This window comes from Columba livia, chromosome 12 (genome assembly GCF_036013475.1).
Source record: "Columba livia isolate bColLiv1 breed racing homer chromosome 12, bColLiv1.pat.W.v2, whole genome shotgun sequence".
NCBI classification, from domain to species: Eukaryota; Metazoa; Chordata; class Aves; order Columbiformes; family Columbidae; genus Columba; species Columba livia.
Genome location: NC_088613.1, coordinates 12129498 through 12147398, shown reverse-complemented (window position 1 = coordinate 12147398; position 17901 = coordinate 12129498). Strand labels below are relative to the sequence as shown.

At 36.1% G+C, this 17901-nt stretch overlaps 1 long non-coding RNA gene across 1 annotated transcript in view; it reads left to right on the top strand.

Moving 5' to 3' along the window:
- Positions 1–17901, top strand: part of LOC110362878 (uncharacterized) — a 330506-nt gene that overhangs the window by 295709 nt on the left and 16896 nt on the right. The window contains exons 8-10 of the long non-coding RNA XR_010475687.1: positions 97–267; positions 6389–6511; positions 16404–16434. This is a non-coding gene — a long non-coding RNA (uncharacterized LOC110362878). The remainder of the gene's footprint in view (positions 1–96; positions 268–6388; positions 6512–16403; positions 16435–17901) is intronic.

Genomic DNA, 17901 nt, shown 5'->3' with positions numbered 1-17901 from the left:
TGATTATCAAACTGGGTCATCGCATGTTATTTCATTATTGTGACAGTTATGCTGCAGCAGGAATGATGTTTTCTTACTCTCTATTCCCTCTCAAAGGAGAATGGCAGCTACTCAAGCAGAAAGCTGATGTTTCTGATTTCCTAGTTTCTTATTGTTGATAAGCTGGCACTGGTGGTATTTGGGGACCATGAACACTGCTACATTTCTGACTTCTTCTGTAGATCATTCTTCTATGACTGACATGAGCTAAAGACTGAACTTCCTAAGGTATGTTTGAAAAATTCAGAAAAGCTTATCTTGTATTTTTGTTATGTTTGTCGTTACTAGGATTAATCATATCCACTCACACTATTTATATCTTTATGTTCCTTCGAGTAGTCAAGATCAAAGCCATTTCTAATCATTAAAAAACCAACATACGTATATCTCGAACATATGCAGAAAGGAATGCAAATTGTAAAGAAAACAAATCCTAAAAGAGCAGTACTGCAAAACTGTGCTTCCCACACATTCCTTTTTGATTGATTGTCACTTAGTATTTTATTAAGTAGCAAAATCTAATTCCCCTTGTGAGACCTCCTAGTACTCTCTCCCCCTGCTCCTCCTTCAGAATATATAACATGTAAATCCACTTCTCCCTGGTGAAAAAATCTATTTTTAACCTGTTTGCAGTACTAATATCACTTAACCTGGTTTTAGTATGCATTGGGCAGAAACAATGTAATTTAAGAATTATGAGATTTTGCGTTGGGACTTGGAAGGCTGTAATTGATTCCTATACTTCAGGAAACCATTATTGCAGAAAATATACATCACATATAAAAGAATGGTGCAGTAGGTGAAACACAGACTTAGCTTTTCTTGCCAAACATGGCATGAAACACAAAGTGCAAGAATCAGAGCAGTTCACTAGGGTTTATTTTCACTGGCTGCTTCACCTTTGGGCTACAGGTGTTAAGGTATTATTATTCTCATGGTAATCATGAATATTCTGTTATAAATGGCGCATTTTAAAAAATTATTTGTTATTTTTTATTGTTGGTTGAATGGCAGGAAGGGGCCAAAGATCTGAGCAGTGTGGCCTTTGAGTCTATAATCAATCTGCTGTTTGCTGAGTTTGCTCTGTATAACTCTTAAATTCATGGTGACTGCAGTACATTGCGAAAAAAGTTTTAAAATTAAGATAGTTTTAAGAGGAATGTATCAAACATATCGTAATTTTAAAAGATAATCTGGTTTGTAGCTGAAGAGGGTGCATTTGGTGTGAGAGAATCAAACTTTATCTTTGAAGACTAAAACAAAGGAGAGTTTCAATATGTACTGCCTGTGCTGTTGCAACTGGATTTGTTGTGCCAACATTTCTTTCTGAACACGCTCCCTTTTGGTGTCAAGAGAAGCCAATAGAAGAGCCAGAAGTTACCAAAAACTTAAATTTAGTCATTTGAGGAAAACACTGCAGATGGTAGAGGCTTGTGAATAACCAACCACTTGTTCGCGTCCCAGGAAAGGTGGTGTCAGTGGTGTGTAGTTTCTGGTCTTACTTAAATGGAACAAAGGAAATGACAAAGTTGAAGCGTGGCTAGCTTTTCTTTGAAGCATATAATGTATCTTAATTAAGAATATTATAAATGTAGCTGTTGAGTTGTGAAGTAGCTACACAAAAGCACTGGGATACATACAATGATGCAAACTAGAAGGAGGCGTTATTTTATATCTCCAGATTTAATTAGTCCATTTTCCCTACAAATATGGATTTGAACATGTAAGAAATATTTTTCTGGCACTCCCTATTTTTCTGCATATACTCACTTTCGCTACTTAATCCTGGGTTGAGATTTACTAGGATAAATTTCATAAAATAAAGATTGAATCTCAAATAATGAAAACTTTGCCCAAGACAATATGCCTGGGTGGGCCAGTTTGATGAATTTTCCACCAAAAGAACATAACCAAGGCTATCAGCTACTCGGCGTGAGCTCTGAACAGAAGGAGGTTGTGGTTGTTTGTCCCCTACCAGCAGCTGAGGACTCCACAGCCATTTCTTCACCTTGCTGGCCCTGCCTGGGTGGGTAGAGAGCAGAAGAGCAAGAAAATTTGTGTGTCAAGTTAAATACAGTTTAAAAAGTGAAGGAAAGTGGAAGTAAAAAACAAAACCAAAACAACTGGCGGAAAGGTAATTGCCATCTCCCCCCAGCAGACCGATGCCCAGCCAGTCTCTGAGCAGTGGTTGTTTTGGAAGGACTAACCCCCGACTGACTGCTGAGCCTGGCAGTGTCTGTCGTGGAACTTCCCTTTGGTCAGCTGGGGCTGTGCCTCAGCTCCATGTCCATCTGTCCCAAAATTAAACCTGTGTAGTGTTCAGAAGCATGAAAACAGCACATGAAAGAAATGGTACCTTCAGATTTATTCTGTAAGTGCCAGGAAAGATTCTGTTTTGTTTCACTCATTAAATATATATGTAAATATATATATATATATACACACACATTTACTATTATGGGGAATATATAGTTCTTCAAGAAGTAATGGGTCAGGGTTTTGGAATTTTTGTAGCCAAGATTTCCCTAAATAAGAAATCCACCTTAAGAGAAAACATGCAGTTGAAATGAGGACAGTATGTCAAATAAATTAGTAAAGGAATGTGACCTGTTTTTTTTCATTCTGCACCCGTTGCTGTCTGGTTCCTTGGCTTTGTGTGAAGGTCCATGACTGTAGGGCAGAACTGGATTGGGCATTTCAGTATATTGCAGCCATATACTCAGTTACAGACATGCTATTTTCCAATCAGATTGTGGACACTGTTGAGTGTTGATAAATGGGATTTGTTCTCATTTTAAAAGTTGCCAGAAAATGTCATGCAAATGAACTGCAATCCCCTGCATCTGGGTACAATTAATTGCAGTTTACTAGTTTAAAAGACTGGGATGGTTTGGATTGTTTCCATTGTAACTGTAGACAAAACCTAAGCTTTTGATTTTGTTCGTTAAGTTTTCAAAGGAACATTTTATATTAGACGACAAACGTTCTTTGTGATGTCAACCCTGTTTTCACTCACTACAATATTTTCACTTTCCAATATTTTCCCTCTTTAAAGAAAGTCATCTCTATCAAAACCCAAGCCCTCTCTTCAGTTTCTGTTTCCATTCGCTCTTTAGAATTGAACAATGAATCTGAAGGTTTCTTTTCTTCTAAATATTTGAACTATGAGACAATTAAATTTTCCATGGTAGGAGCAGGTAGCAGATTATATGTATAATAGTGCTTTGTTTTCTCAAGAGCTCGTTGAAACAGAGGCACTGTGGACACACCACCAAATGAAAACTTTAAGAAAAAACTGCTATAGCAAATAATATGTTACTTTGGCTTTAATAACTTTTGCATTTGGTGGAATTAAGATAAAATAAAATGGCTAAGAATATCTTAATTCATAGACGGAAATGTATTTATTAAATGAGTAGCAGAAAAATTACATACAGATCCTTCCCACTAAAGGTCTGTTTCCTTGCTTCTGACTTAATGTGGCTGTAGAGTTTTAGATTTCTAATAGCTTTTTTACTCCTGTGGAGAGATGTCGTTTTTATGCCAATATGTTTTGATGGTTCATGTCCATTAATGCAGAATAATTCAGAGAAACATAAATCCTACACGAGCACTGAGGGTTGGACTTAAGAGTTCTCTGAGGCATAGGACGTCACAGTCATCTTTTTCAGTATAAATACATCCATTTGAACATGAAGCCCCCACTTTTCATCAAAACACTTGTTAGCATGCAGATCACTAAGTTTAAGGAGTCCCTTTAGTTGCTGACAAGGCAACTTCAGGAAGTGCCAGACCAGGTTTTGATCAATCTCTTTTATTCCACGGCATTCCTCCTGTGCAAGTTTTCAAGCTTCCTTTATACTTCTTAAACTGACTCTTCCTTTTTCTCAGGAGTCTTTGGAACTCAGTGGTGACTCTGTAATTGAAGATGTGCTAGAAGCAAACCTCTCATTTCCTCCATCACATAAGAACCCTCATATACACGTTTCACGTGACGTTCCTATCTCACATGTATACAAATAACGTTAAACTTCTAACTCACTGCTGTTTTCGAAATAAAGTTTCATAGCAATTTCTTGTTGCTACTCTGAGCTATGATTTTGTGTATTGTAATGGCATATCATTGGTGTCATCAAGAAGAGTTTTCCCTTAACTTGATTTGAAAGTCCATTTATTTCCACATTGCTTTTCGTTTCCCCGCAGTCTTTTTGGGGATATTAAAAGCTCCTTTTATTTTTTCTAGCCTGCTCAAAAATTGCCTTTGCTAATTCAACAGAATTTCAGTACTACTCTGTGCAGTGGTACTTCAGTATATGGTTACAATTTTAGGTTCTAAATTGTTTTGAAAATTTTTACACCACATAGTGCCATTTAATGGCCTCGGTTTAATATATATCCCTCTGTATTTCAGAGATAAGGAGTTACTTTTAAAATATGTTTGACTTTTCTAAGTGGGCTGTGGAGACTACAGGAACCACAGAGTCATCTTCTGTCTTTTTCATTTTTCTTTTTAAATTGCAATATTAGTTTGTTTAATTTGACAAGTTCTGATGATCAAAATGATGTTGAAAGGCTTGAATAATAGCTCAGATGATTTTGTCCTTTTGGAAGAGAAATATTCCAGCGACAAGCTGTCCTCTCTGGCAATCTTATTATAAAGATTGAGAAATGAATGGAGCTATTAGAAAACCCAGTTAGAATGTATATCTGAAGAATTATGGCTCTGCTCACAAGAGTGAAAAGCAATGACTCCATTTAGATTTTCAGAATTACAGTTTCTAGAAATGTCGCAGAGGACTAAAGAAGACTCCATCTTCATCGTTCATCACATAATTGGCTGAAATACTGTCAAGGTTCACAGGACTCCTAACGTCGTCATCATTAGTCTCCAACCTCAAAGACAAAGAAGATTTTTGCTATGGCATATAATAAAAAAGTTACTACTTTTAAAAGATAAATAGTTAATTCTATTCTCTGATCTGGATCTAATAAACTAAGATCAAAAGCAAGCCTTTTTTTTTTCCTATGTCATAAAATGCTGCTTTTGGAACAGAAGTCAAAGCTTATTCTGTTTCTTTACTGCTGCAATTTTGCAAAACTGACCCTTATCAAAGCCTATCAGTTGGTCTTATTTCATGAGTATGCTTTAGAATTAATGATTTCTGATAAAAGCACTAAGCAGTTGCTGTCAAAAAATTCAGCACAGTTTGTTTTAAGAGTATTCTGACTTGCTAAGTCCTCATGTCTTTACATAGATATATATATATAATGTAAATCTTCATTATAATTAAATAAAATAGAAAAATATGATAGAAAAAAAGGCTTAAATAGACAGTAAATGCCAGTATACTTTTGGCTGGTTTACAATCTGATAGGATTGTAGGGTGGGGTTATTTACTGTCATTTTTTTCTCTTTACTGACCTAGCACTTACACTGAGCTGGTATTTTTTTTTTTTTAATTTTCTGTTGTGTTTTTTGGTGTACTGTATTTATTAATCAGTAAATAACAGATGAACAAACAACATATAATGAATTAGTGGGTTAAATCTAAAACCAGACATATTCAAACAGGAAACAACATGGTTCAATGAATTTAATATTTATGATTTTTTTCGCTTTAATGTGTGTGATTTATTTTCATAGGAATTGTAGTTACTATTCCTAATGGTTAACTGATAACAAAGGTTATTGTTCCATGAGGTTGGTAATGACCAGTGTACAACCAAAGTGATTCCAGTACCTTCACACTAGGGCACTGCAGAATCCGTTATCTTAGTTAATACTGCATCACTTGTTTGTGTTTTGTACCCTTTTTAGTTTCTGTTGAAACCTGACTGATACTGAGATTATGGCTCCATTTTTTTCTTTTGCTCTGATTGTCAGTTTCAGATGTCACAAAGCGTGTTATTACATATCAACATCGTAATTAATAGGTAAAAGATAAAGCTTAATTTTATTCTTAGCCCACAGGGCCTGAATTAGGCAATTTGTGAAGAATGTTAACATCTTTCCTATTTTCAAATATGATTTTCTTGATTACTGAAAGAAAATGTTTTTGAAGCCAGCCATAGAAATGTTTATAGTTCATGATACCATTTGTAATAATCTTGGCAGTTTGTCTGTATCACTCAGTTTTGAAGTGCACTGGGTGTTCTATTCTCTGCTCATTACTTTGTTTTTTATGACCAGCTTAAGTCTTGTTGCTAACCTAACTGGAATTTCTTTTGTACAAGTTAGGGATGCTTATACCATCGATATTTTAGTGTTTAATATATTGAAATTTTAAAATTGTTATTTTAATTGTTATTTTGTTTCATACACTCAGTTTTAATTATATTTCATATTTAGTTTTGGATTTCATCTGAGGACAGCTGCCCCAAGACAAATGTTCTCATGGACAAAAAGAAGCATTTTGAATGGTACATTGCTACAACAAGGAAGCAAAGGACAACTTCAGCCTAACTCTGATGTGTAAGTATACTTAGCTTGTTTTGAAATTGTGAATAGGTTTTAGTAACAAGAGTTATGGAATTCATACAACTGCTGTTGAATATATTGGTTTAGAAGTGCAGAATGGCAATTAAACTTAGATGATTGTTGATTATAATAGAGAGCTAAGTTGTTATAGCAACTGGAGCTCTCAACTTACCACTGTGCACAGAGAAGCACAAGCTACAGAAAAAAAAAGGGAAAAAAGACTGATCTTTTCCTTTCTCCCAATAGTCTGTAATCATAATTATCATAATTGATATTCAGAAATTTTTCCTTTTGCAGTTTCTAGTGTTTAAACATTACTATGCAAATACAATTAATTCTGCAATCATCAGACTTAGTTCACTGAAATAATTCTATTTGTTAATACTGGATTTCAGTTCTCTATCATTTTAACCATTTAAATAAAAAATATGTAATTATTTCAGTCCTTTTACAACTTATAGGGAGATTAGGTTTTGTTATTTTTCATTCCTTTTCAAGTGCTAAGGAGGTGTAATGCAGTACTCTGTCATACCGTTGTTAAAGCTTGGTATATTCTGCTGATTATAAACCATAACAGTGCAATTAGTCAACAGTAGTTAATGGAAAAATTGAGGCAGAAATACTTTCTGTCTGCTCAATGTATTGGATTAGATTAAAAGGTATTAGAAATGCAAGTCCAGGACTGCTATTCCACTTTATGCTGGCTGATGATTTGGATTGGTATGATGTTGTGGTGCATTGACCCTGGTTGGACAGCAGATACCCCCCAAAGCTGCTCTCTCATTCCCCTCCTCAGCTGGACAGGGAAGAGAAAATATAACGAAAGGCTCATGGATTGAGATAAGGACAGGGAGAGACTATTTGCTAATTACTGTAATGGGCAAAACAGACTCAACTTGGGGATAATTAATTTAATTTATTACCAATCAAATTAGACTTCTCCCATGTAGGTCCCCCAGGGGGTCACAAGTCCTTCCAGCAAATCTGCTCCTGGCAGGACCTGTGTCCCCATGGAGAGAGAAGTCCGGTCCCTGCTCCAGCATGGCGTCTTCCCCATGCTGCAGGTGGATCTCTGTTCCATTGTGGACCTCCACGCAGACAGCCAGCATCAGCATGGGCTGCGGGGCAATCTCTGCTCCAGCACCAGCAGCACCTCCTGCCCTCCTTCTGCACTGACCTTGGTGTCTGCAGAGTTGTTTCTCTCACATATTCTCACTCCTCTCTCTGGAGGCAGTTGTGGAGTAACTTTTTCCCCTTCTTAGATATGTTATCCCAGAGGTGCTACCACTGTTGGTGATGGACTTGGCCTTGGCCAGCAGCAGGTGCATCTTGGAGCTGGCTGGCATTGTCTCTATCAGACATAGGAGAAACTTCTAGCGGTTTCTTACAGAAACCACCCCTTTAGCTCCCCATGCAACCAATACCTTACTACTCAAACCCGATACAGATGTTTTTCACCAACTTAAGGGTGTCTTGGGGAGTCTTTCAGGGAATATCATGATCAGCTGGCAACACTTTGAATATTCTGTGTGTGCAACATAATTGAAAGTTAGGAAATCTTGAATTTTCTGTTCCTGTTCCAACCCTGATCTGGGACTCTAGCTAAGTTATAGATGAGGAAAAGCCATGATTCGCTACCCATGGAAACCTTGTATTGTACAATATGTGTCTGTCCCTTTTTCTTTTTCTTTGTCCCTGCAGTACAGCAGAACACTACCTCTGGGTTGCCTCTGATTTATTACCAATTCTTTGGCCTGACCAAGATAGGAAGAATACAGTTCCATGTGAAATAAACAATAAGTTTTTAATAACATTTTCATAGAGTGATTTCTAAATTACTCCTTTCCTTGAATGAATGACACTATGGAATTAGCAGTATTTTCCTCCTAAGCTGGTTATCATAATATGTGAATACTAGAGTCTATTAGGCAAAGGAAATTGTATTTGGATTTCTGCCTTCATTTAGTTAAAAGCACAAGCACCTTTGTACTTCATTTTACAACTGCAAAAAAGGTGTTGTTTTAAACTTAGAGGTCAAGAGAATTTAGTGTTATGCGAATGAAGAGCACTCAGAGTTTAGATTTTCTCGATAACTCACAAATATTTGTTTTGAATATGTTTACCATTTCTAAAGAGAACCATTTTAGGCTAGTTAGAGCTATTGAGAATTGAAATGTCAACTAATAGTTTTAATTACTTGCTCATGATCCTTTCAAAGGTAGTTTAAAAGAAAATGAGCACATGCTCTCCATTAGAACAGATGAGATTTAAACCTATTCAGATAATGTCTCATTTCAAGTTGTAGAAATTTAGAGTTTGTGTGAAGCAGGCGAATGGACTGTTTTGTAGAACCAGATCTTACAAGGCCAGGCTGTGCCATTAGAATACCTAGCAGCAGAAGAGTATAGTTATGTCTGACCATTACAAACCCTTATCATTAGGGTTTGTTATTTAGCTATAAAAATTTGCTCCAGGCTAAAACTTAGACTTGGCAATTCCAACCATAAGAGGCTTTAAATTACTTTTAAGATGTACACAAAAAGCAAGTTTGCTTACACATCCATTATGTCTACATCAATAGTTCTCTATTAGCTCAATATTTTATGTGCTACAAACTAAGTGCTCTGAAAGTAGATTGAGAGTGCTTACGGTCACTAGGCTAGGGCCTGTTTTTCTGTCTGCTCCAAGTTTGTTCCAGGCTTTTATAGAGCCTTTAAATTACATCTGTGCAAAGTTGAAGTATTTTATTTCCTCAGATTTGACTTTATGGTTTCCATTTTTAATAATTTTCATTTTCTCAAAGTATGATATCCTCATTCAAGGCCATCTGCTTCTTTTCCGGTTCTTTTTAAGAGAACTTTTCTGGTTTGGGCAGCTTGCCTTCAGCTGACCACAGGGTGAAATGATAGAATTGTCCTGGTTTGACTGGATGCCCAAGCCAAATCCCTCTGTAGTGCAGGTGTGTTTCTTTAGCAGGTGCAGCTTTGTTCAGCTTCATGTACATCATCTGTTTGCAGCCATAATACTATTTTGTAAGGAATCTTTCCAAAATTGTCTGATCTCAAAGATGGGAGAGAAGCATAATGCAAGGAAAGATTTAGAGCTATAACAGTATGTAGGAAAACAATTTCTGTATTTCAGAGGATTTTGATGTGAATGTGATTGGTTGGAACTCAAATTGCAGAAATTCTCTAGGCAAGAAAGCTCCACACTGGCTACTGCAGATCTGGGAAATGCAATATTTTGGCAGGCTGCCCATTTGGCTGCTAATGGGCCAAGCTCATAACCTTGCAGGGAACTGTGTAGGTCTCAGTAGCTTCTGAGCCAGCAGAGTCCCCTGTTCCTCGAGCATCAATCCCTGTGTCACTTACCATAGGCAGATTACTGCCTCATTCCTGCATTTTCTCAGAGCTATTGTTCTTATGTACCACAAAGCTCTATTTTCAGTATCTACCTTAATCTCAGTTTCAGATCCCATCTCAGGTTACAAGCCAAGCATTTAAATTTAGTATGGTGAGAGGTAGAGATTCAAAATAAATGACACCTACTTCGCCTTTGAAGTGTGTATTAGCCAGGACACACTGTGATGGCAATTTCTGGAAACAGAATTTCACCTTGGATTTTTCTTCTAGAAACGTTTAGAATAGTCACCTGTACAAACTGTCTCTGAAATAAATGAGGTTCCACATCGTGTACAATCTGCCTACTCACCATCTTCCTAGTACTGAGAGGTAGATATCTGGTTGTTGCACAAATAGCTTTCTCAGTAAGTTACAAATAATTATTTTCATTGATCTCACTTAGTCAAACAGCTGTCAACACAATAGCTGTCAACAGACATATAAAAGATGTTATCAAATTATATGTTACATCTAATATTACATCTACATCTAATACCACAATTTCAGAGTTCTTCCCCTTTGGAGTTCTAGGTCTGCATTCACTTTGCTGTTGACATTCCTCTTTCATTTGCAAAAACATTAAGAAAACATTTTTGAGGAACTAGCTATTTCTTGTTTTTGTCTTCTCAAATAAACTCTCTTTTCTTTAAAGATTTGACTGAAATTAGCACAGCCACTTTCACATCACACACATTTATAGGTGTGTAAATTTGCTTGTGCAGCTGTGGACCTGTGACAAGGAGTGATTTGAAATGAGGCACCACTAGGATGGCTCATCTGCAGGGGATCTGTGGATGTTAAAAGTAGTCTAGCTGCACTGCACACATGTACTGTAATCAAAGGAAGGGAAATATTTAAGAGAGTGTCTCTTGAAAGATTGTTTTATAGTATTTATTACCTTATATATTGCATGTTAACGACCTCTCTCTGATGTCAGACATGAACTTCTCGTTAACCACTGTTAATCTAACAGCATATTATACCTGGAACAACTTATCAACAGTTTATGAAATAGTCATTGGCAAAGTCCAGCAGAGAAGCCATAGATCCTTAATGCATAATTGCGTCAGACTGTTTAATTGTGCACCCTTCAGTAGGCCAGGAATCATTTAAGCATCTGGTTAAAACATTATTTCCTTTAAAAAGTACTTAAGCATGTGTGTAACTGCTTGCTGAGCAAAGAGGTAGATGGACTGTTATATCTGGGTTTCTCTGACCTTGGTACTCTGTCAGAGAAATGTAGTGAAAAAAACATGCAGTTAAAGTGAAATAGTTCAAGTAATACAAAATAAGAATATAAAGCCTTATCTTACTGTATTGGTCCTGCTTTCTAATCTTGACGCATTGTGGATAAGCAACAGTATCACTAGCCTACCAAAACTCAGTTAAGAATAGTATTTCCAACAAGGGTTTAGGAATAAAATGGATTATTAAAATTTAAAAATGCAGTATTAGAATATTACAGTTTGATTCAGTCATTCTTGGCGTATTTTACACACCAAGAAAATGATTGTGAGATATCAAGACAATTTTCTTTATCCCTTTTAATTATTGCTTGATTAATATTTGATGCAGGGTTTGCAGAAAGAGATTTTTTTAAGGCAGTAAAAATTAATTTTGGATAATATAGGTGTTTTATCTCTTATCAATCAATAAAGTATAATTCTCTTTGTTAGTGTGTTATTCTGGCCATTATTGTATCAGTGACAGGCTTTAACCTATATATCTAATATCTACATTGACCAGAGCAGAAATTACTGCGTGCACCCTGCAATTTATAATCCACTCTACCCAGCTCCTCATTAATTATTTTTGCTGCAAAATGTAGTGCCACTGATAGGTATTTTATCTTAGTGCTGCATTCCCACTGCCTGCGGACTGTTGCTTTGAAGAGTCTTAAAAGCATTTCTATTGAATAGTGCTAGCCACTGCATCTGCTCTAAAATTTGTTCCAAGTTACGTTCTGTTTTTAACAATATACTTTCATACATAGATAATAAACACATTTTGTTTGGGACCAATTTAGGCTGAAGTGAGCCTTTCCGAAATTCTTAGGGAGACTATGTTAAAAAGGTCAGATTCAGTAAAAAAAAAGTTCACCATATGAAAAAATATTGTTTTTCCTTTAGTTACTGTAATAGATTTTTATGTAAATAAATAAGTAAACTAAATTCTGTCTGCTTTAAAGAGGACATTGTGACGATTTTTCATACAAGTGTGTTTCTCTGTTACGTTAAAGTCTGTGTCATTTTTTTGGTGGAAATTATGAATTCTGAGGTTTTTCTTTTTGACAAATCTGATTCCTTTCATTGAAGAAAATATTCTGTGTGGTTTTCTTATGTATCTGTGTCCATGCTACTATGCTGAGTGTGGTTTCTTAAACGTGTATGTCTTTAAAAAAGTGTTTCCTTAAAAATAAACTTTACATGTCGACAGTAGCGAATCCATTCTGATTTCTGCACTCTTGAGGTGTGTGTCTATTCTGGAAGATTTTATATTTGGCGCTTAAGTATTGGTATGAGTGCAGTGGACCTTTGATGCCGTCTAGTCCAGTTCTGCATTCCTCTCACAGTACTGAATTGTGGACAATACAGCTGTGCAAATGGTCCTACATAGTGATAAATCCATATTTCTTATGTCACTGCTTGTTTTGGTAAGTGAAGCCTTCAGCTTGTCAGCTTTTTATTTTTGCTTTTGCATATGCTCGCCAGAGCTTTTTGTATTGTAGCAGCTGTCTTGTCCTGAACATGCATTGTGCTTCCAATAGGAAGCTGACTTTATTCAAGGTTGCAGACTCCGTTTGGCATATGGCGGTAACGTCACGGTTTGTTACCACTCTCAGCTCTGCTAAAGCTTCTAGAAATCATTTGAATATTGACCAACACAGGTTAAGCGTGTCAGGAAGATTATTTTTTTCTGTCTAGGGATTTATCACCTATTAAAATTGCTTGGCCAGTCTACTTTCTGACTTTGGTAATGGCATAAACTAAGAGGAAAGAAAGGTGTGTTTTGAACAATGGGCAGCTATTATTTTGATTATGTAGGTCAGTTCTTTTGTAATGCAATATGAGATATAGCTTCATTAGGGGCTTTCACTTTGTTTATCCCTAAATGGCATGTGATAAAATAGTAGCATCCCACCTTTTTTATCTTTGTGGTACTGAGAACATTTGCAGGGTTACAAATCTGCACTGGGGCTATTTTATCTATTTTGTCTTTCAGATGTTGTTATGTCACCAGATATGCACTGTAATGCATTGCTGACTTTGATTAGGTTTTCTTGAAGTGTAGGAACCAAACTAAGATCAGCAAAACTTTGATGGATTTTAAATTGATATTTAGGAATATTATTAGGAGAAGTTAAGTCAGAATAATGTATAATGGGAAGTGGTAAGGACAAGAACCATAAGAACAAGCTTGCAAGGATGAAGAGACTGCTTGAACAATGCACAGTTTGGAATCGAAAGCATGGGCCAACGTGTGAATGAGATTTATTGTTTTGTTTTGGGTTTTTTTAAGTGGAAATTAATAATGTGGTTGTGTTATAGCAAGTAAATAGTCTTTATATAAAAATCCGATATGAAAATGTGCTGAAAGAAGCTACTTGCAGCAATTTCTGAAATGCCCAGGGATTGTACTATTTCTTGCAAACTGTCAGCTTGTGTCTTTGTTAATTACCAGTCAAAAGGTGCGTGGAATTCCTGAATGAACATGCAACAAATAACAATTTGTACTGAGTATCAAGTTCTCTTTTGGTTAAAAACCATATTTATCATTTGTCTAAGGAGTTGTTTGTGCAGCCCTCTCTATACTTTCCTTTTCTGTTTTATTCAGCATCAGATGTTGCACTAGCAATAGCAGAACTAAGTGGGACATGAAAATCCCAGCTTTGGATTTTGCATTTTTTTCTTCTTCTTTTTTTAATGCCGACTTTTGGCTGCGCATCACATGAGTTAGTTTTATGTATGCCAGTTTGGGGAAGATGAATCCTGAGTATATGTGTGTGTAAATAATTTCAAGCACTGGAAAATATTCACCATGGAAAAGTACAACCACAGTAGTGATTTTACAGGACTACAAGCATGTCAGTGCTATGTTAATACATGAACATAATTACTCTGTCCTGTTCCTTTCCTTGTGAGCAACTGGTAGGTGGTAAGTAATCTCTTTTTAAGCTATTTTCCCCTCAATATGTCAGAGGAATTATTTGAAATAATTATGACAGAGACATAGAATATAAATGTCAGAATAGATGTAGATGGGAAAATATTACTACAGAGGGGTTTTTTAATATGTTGGAAATGTCACTTATGGTTCTGTTTTAATGAATGGGCAATTAGTTGGCTGAACATCGGCTCACTTCTTAATGGAATCTTAGTGGATTAACTACATGCCTCATTCATATTATCCTACAGAATTTTTCTACTTTCTTATAATGAATAATCTTTTTGTAGGAGTCCAGTATGAAAAAGGAGGGTCTCCTCTAATGTAGAGAATTTCTGCTTTTGTTCACTGTTAAATTAATATGGATCCTGTTTTAAAAATACTTAAAATACATATGTTGGTGTGGTTCCTGTACTTTCTGCAGAAACAACCTGTGTTGCTTTAGATACCAATCCCAACACCTGCATTTTCTGCGTGTTTTTCTTTGTTTTTATTTTCTTTTGTGCATATGTTTTGGTTTTAGTGTTCTTTTTTACATTTATTTTTGTTTTATTGGATTTTGTTATCTTTGGGTTTTTTTTGCATGACCTTATTAGTTTGCAGTTTGACATGGTTTAAGAGATTTCACCTTTACAAGTCCTAGTTTCTTTGCTGACAGAGTCACGCCTGTCCCCCATAGCTGTGCTTGCCAGGTGTTTCTCTCAGGATCTCCAAGCATTTTTCTAGTGCACACATGTGCTGTTTGGACAACGTTGTTGGCTCATGGTTGCCAAACTACTTAGACCTGTCTCATATCCATGCCATCAACCGGGCTATACTGACAAATTGCATTCCTGACATTTCATGTTCAGATTCTTTGGCATTTGAGTTTGGAGGTTGTGGCTACTGTATTTGCAGTTACATACTTTAAAGTTATCCAGGTTCAGACAGACAAGAGTAGGAGGTGTATGGTGTTATGTAAAATCAAATACATTTTTCCTTAAAAATCTCCTAACATAAACTCTTATGCTGGTCTTGGCTGGGACAGAGTTGATTTTCTTCATAGTAGATAATATGGAGCTGTTTTTCAGATTTGTGCTGAAAACAGTGTTGATAATACAATAATGTTTTAGTTATTGCTGAGTGGTGCTTGCACAGAGTCAAGGCCTTTTCTGCTTCTCACACCATCCCACCAGAGAGTAGGCTGGGGGTGCACAGGAATTTGAGAGGGAACAAAGGTGGGACAGCTGACCCCAGCTGACCAAAGGGATGTTGCACACCATATTATGCCACGCTCGGCATATAAAACTGGGGGAACATGAAGGAAGTGGGGGCGATGTTTGGAGTGGTGGTATTGTCTTCCCAAGTCGCTGTTACGTGTGACGGAGCCCTGCTTTCCTAGGGATGGCTGAACACCTGCTGCCGATGGGAAGTAGTGAATTAATTCCTTGGTTTGCTTTGCTTGCTTGTATGGCTTTTGCTTTACTTATTAAACTGTCTTTATATCAACCCACGAGTTTTTCTCACTTTTACTCTTCTAATTTTCTTCATCCCACCAGGGGAAGTGAGTGAGCAGCTGTGTGGTGCTTAGATGCTGGCTGGGGTTAAACCACAACAACATTTAAAGTTGCCGCTAGATTTAAATGTTGATTTCAAAATATTTTGTGTTTGGGATCACATAAAACTTTAAAAATCTTGAATACGGATGTTGACTGCCTGAAAGTGCACAAACAAAACCCACTTCAGCTGTTTGCTTTTCCTTATATATGAATGTGTTCCTGTAAGAAATTAATTTATTTCCATAAAAGCTTTTAATATGTAACCCTTACATTTTCTTAGCGTGCATCACATCTTCATTACGTATACGCTTTATACTTACTGTTATGTGTTTTCCAAAACCTGTTTCTAATTCAGCAGAAGGCTGCTCAGGCATTTTAAAAAAGAGAAATTATAAAATCTGTTTAACGTTTAGCTCTGCTGTTTGCCCTAAAGCTATAATTACTCAGGTAATTTTTTCATATCACCTGCATGTAAACTCCTGCATTAGGTTATAGTTTACAGCGAAACCTTGTCTGAGGCACTACATTTTTGCTTGTGCTACATTCACATTTATGTGTTGCTAGGATGTACTGGTACATTTCTGAAACACAGAGAAGACCTTATGATATACAGTTGTGAAAAAAGACAACATGGTTCTCTCTTTTCATTGAACCAGGAGTTAACCTACTTGCTGAAGTCTATGTTGACAGATCAGAATCTAGAATCTTCAAAGAGAAAGAGGGAAGAATACATACCTTAGTTTTTTTCAGTTGATGATTTTTTTGTTGTTGTTTCAATTTCAGAGAATCCTGGTACAGTTGGGAAGAAAAGAAAGTGAGTATCAATATCACGCCGTTTGTGTTAATATGAATAAATATATATGTGCTAGCTTTATTTTTTAAAAAATCTTCTTTTCTGAATCAGCACCAGAAGATATTATCTGCTACATTATACTTTTCGGTAGCATTGTGTGCTTAGAAAAAACAAGGTTTCAGCTAAAATAACTTGGATTTATAATTTATTTTAATTTTATTTTATTTACTGTCAAGTAAAGTGGTATTTGCAGTGAAATTTGGTATCTCAGCTGAACCATTATACTCAGCTGTAATTAGAATAAACTGTCGGCATGAATTACTGTACATTGGTTTTAGAGATGTGTTTGGAGACAACCATTTCTTACCAAAGCAGAGACAGAAATTTGCTGTCTAATGTTGTACATTTGCAAAATACACTTAGTGTAAAATTAATTAGGTCATTAGGAACCTATTATCTTGCCTCAAAGGAACTGATTTTAAAAGTAAGGATGTTTTCTTTAAAATGTGACATCTCTGCGTTCAAACCTAGTATAAACAGGTTATACATAATTCTCAGTACTGTGGCATGCGCTAAGGAAGAAAAAGTGATTCTTTAAAGGCAAACTTATTGTTCTATGGCATTAATCGGATTGCGTCCAATAACTTACTTTCTGGAAAAAACAGCTTTTTTTTCTTCATTTTAAGAGATGTCCAGGAACACTATAGAATTTTAATTAGCTCTTCAGTGTTCAGAACAATGTAATTATTATTGCATGTGGGCAAGTTGCATCCTATCAGATACTAGTTGTTAGAACTGTCTCAACTATTGATAATTCTTACAGTCTTTGTAGCTCTGAGGGCTTCCCAGTATTTCACTGATGGTATGTAGTTGTTTTTTTTACATATCTGGATGATTGAACAAATAATTAGGGATTTTAGGCTCCCTCTTTTCCTTTCTTTCATTCCACAAAGAAAACACTTATCTTTGACTAGGTACAGAACTACAGCTTCCCAGGAGTCTCCTGAGAAATGAAACAGAGAAGCCAAAGCCATAGTTGCTTGTTCTTTAATGGGCTTTATGACACTTTTCTCCTGTCAGTTGCAAACAGTAATATTTGTATATGAGAGTAGAATATTTTTTCTGTCTCTCAGTAGGCAAAAGCTCTGTGGCTAATGAATACAAGTTTTATATTCTTCCTTTACAGCACCTAAGCTTGGTTTTGCACAGCGATCTGTTGGGAGACATTTTTAATATTTAGTGATGATGATATAACATATTACAGACCAAACATAAGAGTACAGAAGAAGTCAGGTTAATAAGGAAAGGTATGTCTGTGTACTACACAAGCTAAGGTTCTGGGTCTTTTTAAAATGAAAATGAATACACCTGGTTACACCTGAATTACAGGTCTAGCCTAAAGCTTTTCTTGTCTCTACAGTAGTGTCTCCATTCTGAAGAGACTGACCCTTTGTGAGTGTCATACATCAAATTAGTAAATGGTTTCCA